The sequence below is a fragment of the Pieris brassicae genome, chromosome 7 (assembly GCF_905147105.1).
Source record: "Pieris brassicae chromosome 7, ilPieBrab1.1, whole genome shotgun sequence".
Classification (NCBI taxonomy): Eukaryota; Metazoa; Arthropoda; class Insecta; order Lepidoptera; family Pieridae; genus Pieris; species Pieris brassicae.
This window is the reverse complement of record NC_059671.1, coordinates 15,847,097-15,865,879: the sequence shown is the minus strand read 5'-3', so window position 1 is coordinate 15,865,879 and position 18,783 is coordinate 15,847,097. Positions and strand designations below refer to the sequence as shown.

The window sequence follows — 18,783 nt, the reverse complement described above, 5'->3', positions numbered from 1 at the left end:
TACTTTGAAACGCAACTACATAAGATTCAATCATCAATACGTCAATATTTAACTAAGGCTATATTGTATGGCTATGCCTTTTTTGACTGTTTACACACATGTAGCCTACATAGTAACCTAAGAATGTAACCTAAGATCCATTAGCCTTCTTTTCCAAATTAATAGGCGTCGGTGAAGGGTTCACAAGAGTTTGGAGGCCATACAATGATACGCTCATTTACATTCGAAGTGTATCAGCCTCGACCTTGCCACTTTGCATCCAGCCGTACGCGCCGAAAACGGCGGCGGCCATGACTGTGACGTCATTGTTAAGTAATTATCATTACAAGCGCAGACAGCAAGTAGTGGAACGATAGACATATGAACAGGTTAAATATGAGGATTTCGTGAGCCCAACATGTTTACACAGATGATAAGAAATAATTAGTTATTTTTCATTATAACAGTAAAAAAATGTGTTTTTTTGTATTTAATATTAAATTATGGTATGGTATAAATAAATTTATATTTAAATAAATTAAAGCCGACGTTTTCACGGATAACGATTCCATGTCATCGTGAATCTTCAAGAAGTCTTCAAATATTTGCCGACTGTCAATAACATATAATAATACAAATTTTACTTGTAGATCGCCATTTAAAATTACCGATTACAATCCTATTCCAAATGTTCTAGTACAGTATTGGTATAATTTTCCTGTTGGATATGGATTTAATAGCTGCGCGTTTGTGTGCGAATTTCTCATAAACTATTAAAGCGATCTAAGTAAAATTTACTTCTAAAAATTTTAAATATTTTATAAGACCAAAAGGCATCGTAAGATACATAAATTGATTTAACCAAACTCTAGTCGAGTCGAGTCGCTATTCGAGTAATAGATATATTTGATTCTTAAAAAAACAAAAGACTTTTTGTAACTATCAAGGACAGGATAATTTTTTTTTCATAAATTAATTATTTCAGAGTCAGTTGTGAAATTATAATAATAAATAAATTTATGTAAAAATTATAATTACAGGAAATTGTTTAATCAGAGAAAGAGATGTATTGAACATAACATATAATATGTTATGTTTAAGATATAAAATAAATCGTATTAACTTGTCGTCATTCGCAAGCGCCGTTTGAATGTTTCCGTGAGCAGGAATTCCTTCATAGATCTTACTTATACTCAGCTTTCGTGCAGTCGTATTCAATATATCTACTGTAATATAAGTCTTTAAAAACCTCTGTGTCGTGGATAAAATCTCGTCCCGCCTGTCAGTGAATAACTGGAATCGACATTCAATCGTTTCACGAAAGTGCATTTCCAGCCTGAGGCCGTGGCATAACCAGCCGAGCGCTTTACATGACAATTGTGTGCTCCCCGAGGTCGTGACACTCTAATACTTTCGCAATCCTATCGCGAATTTACTTAAAAACATACTTATAGTTCTAAGTAACATCAGACAGGCGATACGATTACGTAAGCCATTTGAAAAATTAAAATAACCATAGATCCAATTAGAAACCAAAAGATCAAGCAAGTAATCGTCTGTAATTAAGTAATATTTAATTCTATTTGATCAGAACATATTAATGGCCGACTCGTACGGATATCGTATGCCTTTAATTAAAAGGAATAAATCTGTAATCATGACATGTATCATCTGTTTTTATATTTTTATGATTAAAAACATCATGTTAACAACAACGTATGTTTGAAAAATATCTATATTTTTGGGGGATACGTTGAACTTTGTTGTAACTTTAGGTAATGTATACCCACAGCTTTTGGAAGATTTGTTAATATTCAAACTTTCAAACAATAAAATTAATTATTTTTGTTATGAAACATTGTTTCCTGTAACGTGTTGTAAACTTTGTAACGGTAATGAGAAAATACATTATTATATTTTTACTACTGTACCTATTTACATAGTATCTATAGGTATTTGTAACTTAGAAACAACGGATAAGGGTTAGAAGAAAAAATAAAAAGCGACTGCGAAATCCTCCAGGGCTAGCAGGGGTAGTTCTTTTGAGAGGCTGTTTGCATAATTGAATACGTTCACTCGCTAGTCGCGTCACGCGCGCCTCCACCCGCCGTAGCATCCCTAATTGCCCTGCGTATTATTTGCCAATTAAAGTAAATTCATCGCGAACGTGACATGAAACCTCTAATAACACAACGATATCGTGTATGATAGCGATAATACGCCTCTTAGAAAAGCTGTTCAAATTTCAAGGTTAAAAGAGTCGAGTTCCTGATTTGACCGGGAATGGCTCTCGGGCCGGCTGGAATGCGTGCAAATAAACAAGTCTGACCGGTTGTAGGCGCATCGTGTGCTTTGCAGACGTGGACTTTCATCCCTCTCGCACTTAGTTACTTAGAACGATATAATACAATGCTATCCTTGCGAGAAAACCACGGGAACGCCATCGATGTCACGTGACACGGAGAAACCGATGTTCCAAGTTATTGATCCAACGTTTGGTAGCAACGGTATGCAATGAACGGTTACAGTATCGAAGGCGATAGATTATCTCTGCACTATTCATGAGACGGATGGAATTGGACCATAGGCCTGTACATACAGCTATACATAACTCTCAATGTACTGCAAATGTACTCAAGTGATACTCTCTATGTTACGTATTAAACTTTATTGGAGTATTAACTTTAAGTGAGGAAATAGTAATGGTGATTGTATACGGTGAAGCTTTTAAGGCGGACTTCGCAAAGAAAACACTCATACGAGCAGCTTCGATTTTCTATATATAGGCAATTATTTATTTTACGTATATTATGTGTATCGCTTATATTACAGGAACCACGCCCAAATGATAAGCTTTGTATGTAAAATTTTAATTGTGGCTGAGTTTGTTTATGTAAGGATAACATATATATTAATATGATGCTCGCGAATATTCTAGGAATCTACAACCTTTTTGTTAATGGGGAGCTTTGTGAGCTCCTTACGTAAAACAAATTCTAGGAATTATATATAAAACTTCAAGGATGAGTTCGAGGAAAAAAAAATGCTTCCCAAAAGACTTCTTTACAAAGTGTATATGGATGATAATTACTTAACATATTGCAATAATGTATGTTGAAACCCGATAGCCGAGACGGCCGTATGTCTTCTGACGGCGCGTCGGTGATCTATTACACTGATCAAACCTCCAAGCATTCCCGTTATCGCTTGACATTAAAAAGTTGACGCATCTAAGTGAAATCAATATGTAATATAAGTAATGGTAGTCCGGGTTTTGTGCTTAAAATTCCTCGTCCGTACTCCAACATATTTGTTTGTTGAAATTTCTCACATGTTTGTAATAAAAAGCCAAAAACCGAAAAAGTGTCGGCCGTGCATGGAAATGTATTCTCGTTTCCACATTCGCGCTGCTATTATAAAGAGCAATACGTGACACATTTAGCATTAACTGAATACGACGCAAGTGTGTGTCGAGGTGAGAACTGTGAAGTATTTTAGGATTTGGTGAAAATACCCCAAATTTTGCGAGTCATAACAAAATGTGTTTATTCGTTATAAGTAGATTAGTGCATTACACTGTTTGAATTTGGAACCTTTTTAAGTGAAAAGTACTTGTCTACTAAGATCGTGTTATGTTAAAATAACTAATGCTTAGATCATATTTCAAGATTTATGAAAAATAAAACAGTAGAACAGTTTTAAATAAAACAAAAATGTTCTCTTTGATTACAGTACAAAGTAAAACGTAAATGAATTTAAACAATATCGTTTCATGATATTGAAGAACATTAAAGGCAGATCCACAATAAAAAAAAGTCATTTTATAGTCATTGAGAGATTAGCATATCTATGATAAAAAACAAGAGTAACTCATTAAGTCACAGTTCGCTCGTTAGCCACGCAATTCTCGCGTCGTATAAGGTGCGATCATGTGGAAGTAATTGACGACTTAATACTGACACAGCTATTGTACCTATTATGAATGTTTATATTACATCCATATTTAGCTGTTATCGCGAATATGACGACAATGTCAAGACTCGTCTGTTATCAGAGTTCGATTAATTTGTTTTTTTTTTTAGTATAGGTATACTTATAAATAGTCGTCACTTTAAAATAGCTTAACGTGTCTCTATAGAAGTTTTACGGAACACTTTTTCTCATATTGCTAAAATTTTAACTATACTTTTTACTTCTTTATAGCCAGATTGATGTGCAATATAAACAATTGTTTTATTTCCTTCACTTTCAAGATCTAGAAGCGTTCGAATTAAAAGTATTAAGCTTTTTAACGAAATAAAATAACATGAAAGAACATGTTGGTTTTAGTGATTTTTTGTCCCAGTATCTGAATTTAATATACATTAAATTTTCATTGTCAATAAAATATATACCTATATACGATACATAAATTTTATATAGATATAAATAAAGAGAAAATAGTAACTAATTAATAGCCATTACACTTGCAGGTAAACGCTCTTATCATTTAATTATTTACGCTTCACAATTTTAACGCATAAAAAATTCTTAACACAAAATTAATATGTATATAGTTTTAATTAAATTGTTTTTCTGTATATATTTTCAGGCTGTTGACCTTTTGATCACTCTGCCTAACTACTAACGGATCTTCGCAAAGATCATAAAATGAATCACTTCTTTTCTGTATCTTTCGCTAGTTTCGTCGGATATTATTATGAGGACACTAAAACATTTATCGGTTCGAAGATCCGAAAGCTCTGCTATTTCGTTTACTGCGTTCATTTGTCAATAGTTTTTCATGTTCACGGATTATTTTTATGCTCACTACTGTATGTAACATATCGCTTTTACTGTTATAATGAATTCTTACTTAATTAATGAGATTAATTTATACAATAATGTTGAGTACAGGAAAATTCATATAGTATTTGCGGCCATAAAATTATTAATAAGTCGATTTTTCTGCATGAAAATTATAATTTAAATACGCATCAGTATTTCGACTACTGGATGTCGAATTAATTTATCCTTGAAGGTAATTATTTGGTCATAGTGTTTGTAATTAGGCTTTGGGTGTTCCCAGTATGACGAGGTCTTGTTGTGAGTGGTGGTGTTACCGGGAGGGTTGCCGGTCGTTAGCGCGAGGTGGCGCTAGTACTTGTACTCGAGTGCGCTCCTCCAACTCTTTAACTGCCTACATGAAGGACACTTCATGCACTCTCCTATTATAAACTGCTCTTTTAATGGTTTGCGCCGATTTTAATTATTCAGCCGATTTTATTTGTTCCTTTATTTATACAAGGCACGTTTCATAATTGTTCAGCACTTAATTTAAACTGCCTTTATATTAACGTCGATTTTAGATCGTACATTTGTGATATAGTGGATACTCTTTGTGCGGCAAATGACTATAATAAATTAATTAATTTTCAGTTTCATATTAGGAAATACAGGCCTCGGTGCTCGCGATAGATTTTCTCATCAACATAGCGAGCATGCCGGGATTGTATACGAAATACAAATTTGAACGATAATCCAGTTATTTCGCAATGCTGGCCGCATCGGATACTGCAGCAACAAAATCTATTAAGTTCGCCAGCTCGGTGCATCGAGCGTGCAATAATGCCCACGTTCAGCTCGCGACTACTCCACGACCGCTGATTAGCTCACGCACAATATCAGCCAAATTGGATAATACACTTAAAACACAATCGCGCCATGAACGCCTAATCTAGTGGCTGCCGATGAGCATAGTAATGTGTCGCGGGGATTATAAGGGTGTATGTTATGTGTATGCGATCATCCGCTTACATCGCTTTTATGAATCGAGTTTTGAAACTATCGTCGCGGTTTTCTCTTGATTCACATATTACACGTAATGTCGTTTCTTTAAATATCCTTTACAAAAATCGAACAGGAAACTTATTCAAGCTAGATATGAAATTTAAAAGTTTTGATTCTCTGTTTGAGTGGTTTTTGGTTCGTGGGACACGGGCGAACAGAGGCAATATTTCTTATTTTGACGGGACAGCGCGCTGGCGGCGCAGCTCCAACTTTCCAGGCGGAGTGTTTCGTTTTCGCGAAAACTTTTAAACTATACGCTTTACGTTCTTTATTGTCTTCGTCGAGATCGGTGATCTGTATAAAACTGGCGTTCTACAAATCGCGCTTAAACTTGCTCACAAGTTTCGGTGCACAAAAGCGGTTTGAAAATATAATTATGTCACTAAAAACTATTCAGATTTTCTTCCTAGCAACAAGTATCAAGAGGGTGCCGGGTGCGTATGTGCTCAGATAATGACACTGGTTTGAGTGAGCTCCGCCTTTTGACAGTACTCTTGACGCTCCTCCCTTTGCTTTTTTCTTTGCCTTAGGTTTGAATAGACAGAACTCCCGTGTGAATGATGCGTCTTGTGATTCGTTGATCGCCTATTCTATACGAATAATCCGTATGCTTGGCGCTTAAAGACGATAATGAGACCTAATTCATGCGCATGTTAGGATGAAAATCTTTCATAGAGATTTAACAATTGACTGTTGAGAAGGGTCCAAGGCCTACAAATTTAAATGAAAACTCGTTCCTCCAACGGTCACCGACAGTTAACTTAACTCACTTTTGATGTATCGTTGTTTTTGCAAAGTTGGAAACCTTGTAAACATCTAGCCAGGAAAGTTTTGGGTCCGGTTCTCCATAGTTATATCACAACGTTAAATTGTCACAATATACGTTACACGACACCTGCTAGGTAGTACCATAACACCAGTTGGACTGAATATCCTTACATTATTATGTAGTACACGATAAGACCGAAGTTATATTACAACTTGCATCACATACAATAAAACTTTAGTTCATCATATTTTAGATATGATTATAATCCTAAAATATTTGTTCTAAAAGTAATTTGAAAATACTTCAAAATTAATTTTACCTGACGGGGATAAAGATATCAACATATTAAAGGTCTACTGAATCTAATTTGTTGAATGTTTCGCTGTTTCAGGTAATTACTTTACGTTGCCTATGATAGGTCGAGGTGGTAACTGCCTTCACCGGCATCCTAGGGTTTTATGTAAATGTTCGGCGATAAACCGTCCCCGGGCCGAGTCACTCATTTGCATTCATAGGACTGTAACCGTGCCGCCCTGGTGTAAAACTTGCCTCGTCTTATACGCAATGATTTACGGCCCGTGTGAGGTAGACTACGGCAGTGTGAGGTCGCGATGTCGTTCGATTTACATATTATATTAAACTTGACGTCGCCGGAGTCTGCCCGGCCCCGCCACCGGCCGTTACGCTCCAACTTTTCTCAATTTTTCCGCACATAAAACGCCCGAAACGAAAGTTTTCTCCGTCCGCCGCGTGAGGTCGAGTGTAAATACACTTTTTATAATGTACTCAGTCACCCCGACGCCCCCTGACAGGACTTCTTTAATAAGCCCCGGCTTTTATCTACTTTTAGTCCAATTCGATGTCGTAAATAACCCTTAAAGTATATAATCCTTTTATTAAAAGTATTTAATAAGTTCTGCACACGATTCCGTCTTCGCAGACGGAGCGTTGAGCTTTTATTAAGAGACCTCTGTACAAAAGTTTTAAGAAATTTGGTAAGTCCTTAACACCGCTAATTAATGACACTCACAATATAAAAAAAATATGACCGCATCACAGACTCTTATCCACATTGTATGAATATTAAAAGAAAAATATATCCGTGTGGAGCTATTTTGCAAGACTTATAGTTCCGTATTTGTTTAACTCTCGCGCGAAATATATTACGTCAATGTGCATTAAAGTTAATACTTCGTGTATACTTGCTCACTCGTGAAATGGGATACTGCGGCGTTTATAAATGCAAAATATGGTAAAAGTTATATGCAATTATGCATACATGACAACATTATGAATATTTTAACTTATCACAATGGAAACAATGGTTAATACTTGGAAGCGAAATTAGATATTTCGTGAAATATTCAATATATTAAGTACACAAGTAAATAATGGTATTTTTGAGAACGTCATTATGAGTTATATAAAAAATACATTATTTAAATCAAGATCAAAATCGCTTTATTCATTTACGTGCGGCTTAGAAACCTACTAATATCGCGTATTGCTTATTTTAACAAATTATTTAATAAAATATATATATACGATAGACTATATACAATCAGTCAATCCTTCATGATCATAAGTAAGGAGATTTGTTAAATTAAATTTACGATTTTAAAGTCTAGTTTGAACGTTTGAATGTCAAATTACTTTTATTATATATATACTAGCATGTCGATTGTTTTAAACAACTCACGCGGTATTTAATACCGCTTTACATAGAATACCAAAACATGACAGATAGGAATTTGCTGCACAAATAACAACATACATATATAAAATGCTCCAACTAGTGTAAGTGTTAAGTCCTGTTGCCACAGAGGACAGACATTACACGCTCTGTGTAATTTATTATTCATTCATCAGTCAAACAATTAACACTCAATTAATTACTTTAATTGTACTTTTGTCTTACGTTAATTGCTACGAAAAGTTTCTGAAGAAGTCGCTGTTGGTATTTGCAAAATGGTATTTCTTATTCACTAATAATCCAACTGCAAATGGAAAAGTTTATTGTACCTTTAAAATTCTGGTATTAAAAATTTAAACCAATGACAATTATAAAAAAATCTGTTGTGGTTGCATTTATTTATTCTGCTTTCGTTTTAAAACGAATATAAAGTTGGCTTTTGACACATTGCCATCAAAATTTATTTAGCCATATTGTCTGCCAATACATGAAATAGTAAGGATTTTTTTTACATTACAACAAATAACATACCCATATAAAATTAGTAGTTATTTTAAAACCTTTTGTTTGAATACTGAGAGAGAGTTATGCGTAGATGTTTTTCTGAATATATAACTATTTTGAGGTAGACATAAATGAATTATTCTTGTTCAAATATAGAAATGTAGTATTCAGCACTATCGCTCGGACGATGACAGTTGAAAGTACATTGATGGACGTTCGCGTGACACACTCTTTCCCCCAGTGGGTGGTCACCCCACTCGTTAAAACTTTCCCAAATTTGCCGCACTCCTACAACCCTTTGTGTTTTTTTCCATAACATTATTTGAACAATGTCTTCGATGACTCGAAATGATGAGGTACACCTTCATAGATAAAGTATATTTAAACAAATTATATCAAACAAAGGTATTTAATAACATTTATTTTTAAATGTTTTATTTGAGGGAAAGAGACTAATTTAAAGACAAAAAAAAGTAGGACTAATAAGTCCTTATACAAAGATCGCATACATTGCAATCAAATACATATTTGTCTAACAAGTACTGAATTGTCAACCTTCGTTTAAATTGGTTAATCTTTAACGCTTAATGCAACAGGCCAGCTGAATATGTTGATAGGAGTGGGTTAAATGGAAGCCTTGATAGAGATAGGATAGACAGCAAGCAGTGCACCTAACCCCATATCCCGATAGCGCCAATCAAACGCTCAATTAACCGAATGCGATTATACGATCCGGTTCCTGAATCGCGGGCGTCTTCCGAACGGCGCCTCGAGAAAGCTCGCAAACTTTATTAATTAAGCCGTGTCTTATCTCTTGTTAGCACTCATTCTATTATTTGTCTTTTCACCGCTCATTTCCATAATTTCATCGGCGAGTAATTACTTACACTAACGCGGAGAATCTCTCATTGTTTGCATATTTTGACGGTGCAAACTGTTAATCGAAGCCGAGTCAACAGTACGTGGTTGCGACTTTTGACTCAAAACATCTTATTACTTGGGTAAACGAAAGAGAAATAACTCGTGGAATCCACAATACTAAGCAATATATCATTACGAAAGCTGTATTTTGAGCCGTGGTTACCGCTTGTATGAATTTCATTCTGACAGAAGTGGCTTTTGTTGTTACTATGACGTATCAGTGAAGGGATGAGAGGGTGGGCAGTGGGCAGTGTGGGCAGAATGCCTGCTCCCCGCTGTGTTTAATTAGCTTAATTGACATCGCGAGGCGCGTTTGTTTGTGCTATCGGGTTACTGAGCGGTCCGAGGACACGCCGAAAGGATTAAATCTGTTCTCGGATTGTGACATGTGTCAAACTAAAGGTTTAACATCGCATACATATGACAAATATTTCATTTCATTGTAGTATTCGTTTTTTTGACCCTATTTCTGAGAATTAATTTTATTTCACATTAGTTAAATTAAAACTTAATAGCGGTATTCGATAAGATTCTTTAAAGTATCTATTAGATATCTCACGCCCAGTAGTGCAAGTTTAGATATTGGCCAAAGTTCCCGGGCCGTACACACTATTGAATATCTAGCAGTGCCGTCATACATTGAGATGTATGATTAATCTCGCCACGAACAAAGGAGCGATCAATTCAGACCCCTGCGTGATCGATAGCTCCTACATCTCGCGTAAAAATAACCATTGTTTACACCAAACAAAATATTTCAAAGTTCAGCCTTTTCATTACAACCGCCAATTTAATAAAACTATGATCTTTCCGTTTCACTTCGTTGATATCGTAATTAGTTCCCGTCTCGCAGGAGTTCTGTTCTCCACATAAATAACTTTATATGAACGCTCTAAATCTCATTACGGCTACTGTAATAGCTTCCGAGGCTGCTCTGTCGGCTGTGACGGGAATATAAAGCGAGCCTGATTTATTTCTCCAAATTAACCGCATCATTGTACAGTGTAGGGCAAGTTGAACAATAGCGCCACGAAGATTCCATATTCAGCCCGTATTCCCTCGCCAAACTACCGTGCAGCGAACCGTAGCCATGTGTACAGAACGTACGGCTCGTCGCTCCGAAGCTGTGGGAATATTGGATACAAATGACTGTACATTTTTCTCAATTTCGAGTAGAAGCGTGGAGGCCGCTGACAGACAAGATACAAAAAGACACAACCGCCTCGGAGCGACCGCAGCCGATACTGTAATACCTAAACAAATGGCCTCCTCTGTCGTCTTTCCGTTTAAGATACGTGAGTTATATCCTAAAGACGCTTTCGTACAATATTCAGATAGTTTAGGATTTACTAAGAGTGCGAAATAAAATACGACGTGGAAAACAGCTGCGCCGAGATAAGTTTTAAGAGACGGATGCACTTTCGAAAGTTCTTTTTGTTGTTCACGATCGCTGCTGGGCTCGATCTCTTTAATTGGCAGAGAGTGAAGTCTCTACCGGCCACGCGTCACTTCTTTGTTTAGATTTCTTTTAAATTGCAAACACTTTAAGCTTTAAGTTGCAACCCCTTTTATCCAGGAAGTTGATCAAGTTGTAAACTTACCTTTGATATTTTAGTAGTGATTTTCATTAGAGTTATAAAATTTAAAATCACATTTTCACTATCCCCGAAAATAGCAGAAAAAATTCAATTGAGCCATTTTTGAATTTATTACTTTTTGCAAGCAATCGATGGAAATTCAATTTAGATCGCGGCCGCGGCGGCCGGAGTATTAGCAGCATACATGGATCGAATATCTCTGTTTCCGAACAAAGAGGGATGAAATTTTAATAGGTCGCGTTGTCTGGTTCGAGAAGTTGGACCGGCGCCGGCGCTTGTGCGATTCTCGTCTGAATAAAACATGAACCCGTACCTGGAGTTCGCAAGTGACCCCTGCCCCGAATAGACTTAAAAGCATTACTTTCATTGAATTTTCACTCTCTCCGAAACCTTTAAACTTTTCTTTAAAATAAATCTTAACATAGATACACTATATTCAATTGTCCTTTTATTTGGATAAAAATACTCTGAATCTCTATTCATATGTAAATTTTGAATCGACGGCTGTCGTGTTTATCTTTTCGATTGAATTGACTTAAAATTTGTTTTAACATCATGAATTGTGTCTCCGTTTTTGTTATTTTATTGACGTAAATTAGTTACAAATAAAACAATGTTTATAAAGTATGTGAGGTATAAAAATGTCCGCGTTTATAATAAATCTTCTGATATAAGCAATTTTCTTGGAATAACATATCAGAGGTAATAAATTGGATCGTTTTATTGAAATTTGAAAATGTTGCATATTGCTGGAGTGCACAGTGCAGCGACATCGGTTTGAACTACGTAATCCTATAAATTTTATGGCGCGGTTTGCTGACGTGGACCAACGAAAAGCTATTTTTGTACCGTTTAAAAACAGTCTCCGTGAGTTATTATACGTGTAATCTGTGGCATAAAAGAACATTTTTTATTAACATCACCATTTCAAATGTAGAACACTTGCTGCAAAGAATTAAAATCGGTATACACAAAATTTACATTAGTAAAGGTGTCGCTCAAAAAAATATATCAGCTACCCTCAGAATCGGCCCTTATTTATAATAATTGGTTATTTCTGGAAGCTTTCCGTATATTTTACATGAGAGGAATCTGTTTTAATAAGTTACAAAGTTTTCGAGATTTTCATGAAAAGTTCGATCGTAGCTTCAATCTCGTTATCGTCCACAGGCCTATATAGGCTTATGTATCAAATTTATTACTATATCGTGATGCTCGTGACTTCGTTCACGTATAAAAAAATAAAAAGCTTGTTTACTTATACGATCTACATATGCTGATGATAGCTTTGAGCTTCCATGTCGAAATACATTTGCTCTTTAGATGACGTAAAAGTGGTTTTGAAAATCCTCCGTGCCATTTTTCTTGCGTATCTGTCTCGGATATTGGATAACTATGCTATTCACTTCATACACTGAAGAAAATCCCCAAAAATGTTTCAGAAATCTGTGGCCAAGAATTGTAGCGACACCTATACGATGTGGTTTCAAATCTGCTTTAGTGAATGAGATTCTTACTTATTTTCTTCCTATTTAAGTAGTTTTAGCTGTCTTGTAATAACCAAAACGTTTGCAATACATTGTTGAAGCAATCATTTTAACACTGTATTGATAAATAAATATTTAGGGCTATAGTTGTCCACTTAAATGTCTTGTCGTTAATGTCTTATCGCACCCCAAGTAACATTGCCCGCTAACGGCGCCACTTAGATACGCAAACGAGCACTGACAATCTCGATAACACATTACCAATCTTGCAATGGCATTTAATTGTCGATTTTGCATAACGTTTATAGGTGCAGCTTTTTTCCACTGTCAATACTTTTTTTTGATACCGGGACGGTTAAGAGAACATTTTGTTAAATGTATACTTTATTTCGTTCGTTCTTGATTTATTATATATATATATATATATCTCTCAAGTTCATAAATATTGCCCATAATTTGAATTACGAATAAAGCCTTTACCTGCTTTAGATTGATTTTATGATAATAAATGACAACTTTGCAAGCAGAAAGGTACAAATAAATTTAAGGGAGCACAGATATATAAAGTGCTTGTCAAATGAATCGTTTAGTTTAAAGTATAGAAAATTAAACCTGTATTAAATTGAATCCCATTATAACATACATGTTATACCCATATCATAGTGTGATTAACATGTCAAGTTTTTGTTTATTATTGAAATAAAGTAAGTTCTATGTATAATTTATCCTAAATAAAATACTGTTTATGTGCCTATATATCATGTTTATTTAAGATAAATGCGTTTCAAAAATGGAAAATGAAGAATTAAATATGCTATATAGTTATTGCTATATGTCAAATGTTAGCATATAAGAGTGCTTATGGGCTCAATATTAGCGTATTACATTATTAAAAATAGACCAGTTAAAATTTTAGTACTTAAATTAGTAGCTTTATATAATGAGCCAACATTTGATCAAACAGAGATATTCGAAGGTAAATCAACTAAGGAATTATTTATAATTGTTAATAATGGGTGCGTTTTTTTCGTGAAGGATTTTTTTTATTATTAGGTAAAAGATAGTAACGGCCAAATGTTTTATAAATAAAAAATGTGCGTGTACTAGTGTACACACGTAAGACGTAAAACTTCTTTATGACCTTATTTTTTCGAAAAATGATCTACTATATATATATACTATATATAGGCAAGTTTCCAGAAATTGGTTAAATTAGATAAAGTTTAACAAAAGGCTTAGACATGACTGCAAATATACAATTATTTCATTTTACCTTATTACTACTAAGATTATTACAGAATTTCATTAATCGTAATAGAATTATTACGATCATTGTCATCGTTAGTATATATTTTTGTTATTAATGGCTTCGAATCTCTTTGAATCGACCGTGGACCTTAACGGAAAAATGTGATTATTGAATAAGTTTGTGAATTATATGTACCTTTGACAACTTATGTTTATTTTCTTTAGAAGTTAAAAGTAATTATTTATTATATTTTTTAATTATCTAAAAAGTGATAAGAACATTTTGCTAGTAATATCTTGAATTAATTCTAAACTCATTCTACGGGAACAAAGCACGCGTTAGTTATAAAAGTCAATACAACAGATTCTCCTCAGTATCGAAGAAATCGCATCGTTCGCGTCGTTTGTCACGGATAATGTGCACATATAAAATTTTATTCCATTTCTGGGCCCAGACACCGGGTCCCGTTATTGTCCACTCGGTTTGAAACTTATTTTATTAAATTTTAATGCTATGCAATATTGAAATAAAATGTTGGTTTTGGCAAATTACAACTGGGGTTAAAGTATAATGTCTTCCATCAAAATAAGGGTATTGTTTAAAATAACATTATTTTAAATATTAATATACTTCAGGCAATGTCGGCCTAGTGGTTTGAACGCGGGACTCTGGAGTAGTACTCTCATCCCAGCTCGCTCGCACGGTGAAGGCATGCTTTAGACCCACAAATTCGACGACATGTTTCAAATAGTTGATCATCTACTTGCCTATTAGAAATGATCAAAGAACAGATTCAAAATCTGAGGCCCATACCCATAAAGTTGTAGCGCTATTGGTAATTATAATACGCTATACGTATATAGATCATAATATTTCGAAAACGTTGTACGCATAATGGCGTAGTTTGGTTTATGCAATTCATTTCGTTGGGGTGAGTTATCCGGCTCACAAGATGTTTGCGGCCGACAATGCAGCGCCACCTCGGCGCCCGCCTCGCTGTAAATGGAGAGCGCATTAATACACAACTATGTAATAAATGTTATTGTTCATAAAGTTTGTTTTATTAAGGTCGGCCTCTCGGGCCCTTGGCGCGGACCTTTATTAAACTTAGCTATGGAACTGGATTATCATTATATATATCACAGTTCAAAAGTAGTCTGAAACTTTAAATTGATAGACTTATAACGTAAATAGCTATGACAAAACTTACTCTTTATGAGAAATATTGCATAAACAATAGCATAGTTGTTAACATGATTTTAAAATAAATTTAAAAACTGTTTATCGAAACGCGACCATTGATTTAGTCAGTATGCAACTGTCAACCGACTACGGTGCTACGAAAATGTAGACGGGGAGAACGTAGACATATGTATACATAGTTTAGCTACGCACCGTAGCGACAAGCGGAAATAGATTTACCAAAAAAAATTTAATGCTTGGAAAAAGCTGATGGCGTACCTCCCACCTACCTCAGCCAAACCCACTCAAAGTTTAATCCCCAGTTCGACACCGCACAACCACGCTACGGCTCGACGCAATATTTCAATTAATTCGACTGTCTATTTCTGTAATGTTATTCTGTTCTGAAACTCTAGTGTATTGAGCTCATTAACTCAGTAATTATCATAATTTTGAAATTAAAAACAATATCTCATAAATGCGTTTGTCGTTGTTTTACTTTTAGAATCCAATTAATGTTCGAATTTCGTTTTGCATTTTAATGCGCTTTCGTCGGCCGGCAATAAGTTCGCTAGAGTACACATGAAGTGGAATGATCGTACTTCGGGTTCATTTGTCGCCGTGGAGTGGGGAGGTATTCGGATGATTGTCGCCTAGCATCGCTTAATGAACGCTCTCTATTTACTCGTGATCTCACGGGATTTTAATTCGCAAATAATCATTCCTATAAACAGTTAATCTTGTCGTGAACCATTTAATTCTCAATCGAAACTCGGTTTTATGAAGTAGAATACGAATTTAATGCCCCATCAGGATAAGGAATATCTTTAAAAGCAGCGGAATAACTGTGCCGTTGTTGTAATATATTCATAAGCGTGCAATACAGAGTAGTAAATTTCTAGTTATGACTTATGAAGCAGCCCCGTATAGAATTTATCGGCTCATTTCTTATTCTTATTGCGAGCTAGGGGGAAGGCGCACGTGTCCGCCATCCTGCTGACTCGACTTAACCCGCCTCAGCCTTCACCGCAACTGAATGAACTTAATTTGATTCCGATTGTATTTAGCTCCGCCCCCGACTCCGTTTAATGACCGAAAAGAACACCAAAGTAATTTTCTTCTGAGAGCCATTATCCCTTATGCAATGCTTACCTTTGATTCTATCTCTCAAGGCTTTTAGACGTTTACCTAAGCGTTTATCTATAGCAAAATATTATTTATATATTAACAAATCCGTGTATACCCAAATAGCCAAATAGCCAAATAATAGCCAAATTACCTTTTAAATTAAAAGAACATCATTAAACTCTGTCTAATGCTTTAGTATACACTCGTATAGATAATTATTCTACACAGTATATAAACTAAAACATGTTGAACAACACTAAACAAAGGAGAAACGTAAATGAACAAATCTAATAAAACTTTCCTTCGAGGCGCGATTCAAATTTAGTGTAACAATGAACCAGAATGAACAGAATAGCTTCGATAAATTGGCGAAACAACAGAACACACTCGAACCATTCGATTGGGTGAAGTAGCCGGAAAACGTTTGCAAAAACCGCAAACAACTTGGGCCGTGACGTCACACGGGGACGCGGAGGCACAAAGTAATTAGATAGATACAACTGTACACTTGTTCAGCGCTTTTCCAATGAACGACCGTTTTCGTGTTTAATTGCAGCCTAAACCGTAACGGACAGCGGATCGTTTTTGTCCGACCCCAATGAGATAAACCCCACGTTTATTGGACCCCAGCTCCCCATACTTCACCTTATTGTTTCCAAATCCTTTCACCTTGAGATTGTAATTGCAATAAAGTCTAATTGAGAATTATCTTTCTCGTAAATTACAATAGTACTAAACTTCATCTACAAGCCAATTGACGCATTAGTATTTTCCATTTTTGAATATCTATTGCTTGTATTTAAAAAAAAGTATTTTATAAAAACTAAAGTATAATGTATAAAAATCCTTGAATTGTTGTAAAAATAGCATTTCTAAAATCTTTTGACCCCGCATTCGGCACGGCGTAAATAATTCACGCTCCCGAAACGAGTTACCCGGATCAGATACCGCGCCTAATGCCACATTTTCGCACCGACGGCTTTTCAGGCACGCATTTAAGTTTTTGTTCCTATCCGCTTTTCACTTACGATTAATTTGCCTAATTCCACGTAATCTTTGCCTGTTCCTGTTTTTGTGCTCAAATGGATTGTAGATTTAATAGGTATTGAAGGCATTAAAATGTTTAAAGCTTTTATTTAATTATTAAATTTGTCAAAATACACTTTTACAACTTATATATATATAAGCGTATAAGCACTTGCTTCCTCTGACCTCATATCCGCAATGTCACGCAACGCTCATTTATCATAATATAAACTAAATTACCATTTTTAATTAATTAGAGCTCATAATGCTATCAGTAAATATTGTTTATGGGCTAGAGCGGTCGTCTCAGAATGCACTGTCAGGCTTCCCACTTAGGTGTCAAATGTCAAGTGTCAAACAATACTTTCCTCAGTCGATTCTTGATTGTCAGTGTGGCCGGGCGCCTTTTAACTCAACCAAAAATAAAGTGTGACTGAGAAATTTTAAACGAAAGCAAGTATCTTGCGGCAAGAATCAAACATTTTTTGAAGGTAAATAAATCGTTGAAAGCCTCGAAACAAAGAGGTACAATCAATTTAATTTTCTCCGCTGTTATTCAATTAGTGCCGACTTTCAGATGTACGGCCAGTATTTATCATTAGAAACAATCGCCCCCCTTAGTTCCGGTTGCTTCCTTCATGAAACCCATTATCGTGAGAGTCAACTCAAGACAACACCACAATAACTTTGATTCGTCACTCCCGCTACATTGTTGTCGATACATTGTTTGGCTCAAATTGACTTGATCAAAGTATATTGAGAATCTAATTGTATTGTTTCTGTTTCAGGTAAAATTTCTCAAGTTACAATGTCTTCATCGGACAGGTATGATAGAAGTAAAAAAAATGTTTTACATTTGTGGTGGCTTATTGTAGTCGTACATTATTTTATGTTGATGTGGTGAAGAAAAATGAAACAGTACACTGCGTGAAGCCGCACAAAGTTAATCTGAAGCCTTATTTAATTAAATTGAAAAAGTAGGTGGCCATCGAGCCAGACCATTCCCGATCGAGCTGTCTTCGTAGACGGCCACGTAAAGTGTATTAGTGAAATGGGAATTATTCCCTACGTTTAGAGTATCAAATACTTCTATTGGTAAGATTTCCATTATTCCCTTATATAGTTAAAATATTTTTCAGATTGTCCAACCAAATTATAATTCCAATATTTTATTTCATTTCAATTCAGATTTTAATGAAATTTTACATTTTTAATTTCGCGTTCCACAATTGTAATCGACACGTTAATTTATCGAAATATATCTAAAACTTTATTCTTATCTCCAGTTATTATAAAAACCCTATTAATTATACAAGTACATGTTACGTTGATCCCGTTTTATTAAAAAAAAATACATATTTACCGAGTGAAAAGAACTGCTAGTTCATGTAAACCAAGTTTATGAACCATTAGCCTTT

At 35.1% G+C, this 18,783-nt stretch overlaps 1 protein-coding gene across 14 annotated transcripts in view; it reads left to right on the top strand.

Annotated features, from left to right (window-relative positions):
• Nucleotides 1–18,783, top strand: part of LOC123712198 (protein muscleblind) — a 144,846-nt gene that overhangs the window by 104,675 nt on the left and 21,388 nt on the right. Inside the window, exon 1 of one of the 14 annotated variants that reach the window (XM_045665196.1) lies at nucleotides 17,751–17,856. The exons of 12 other annotated variants lie outside the window; for them this stretch is intronic. The gene's annotated coding sequence lies outside the window, so the exon portion shown is untranslated. Of the gene's footprint in view, nucleotides 1–17,750; nucleotides 17,857–18,376; nucleotides 18,461–18,783 lie in introns of those variants that run through there. One more of the 14 variants, XM_045665195.1, reaches the window with a different exon arrangement.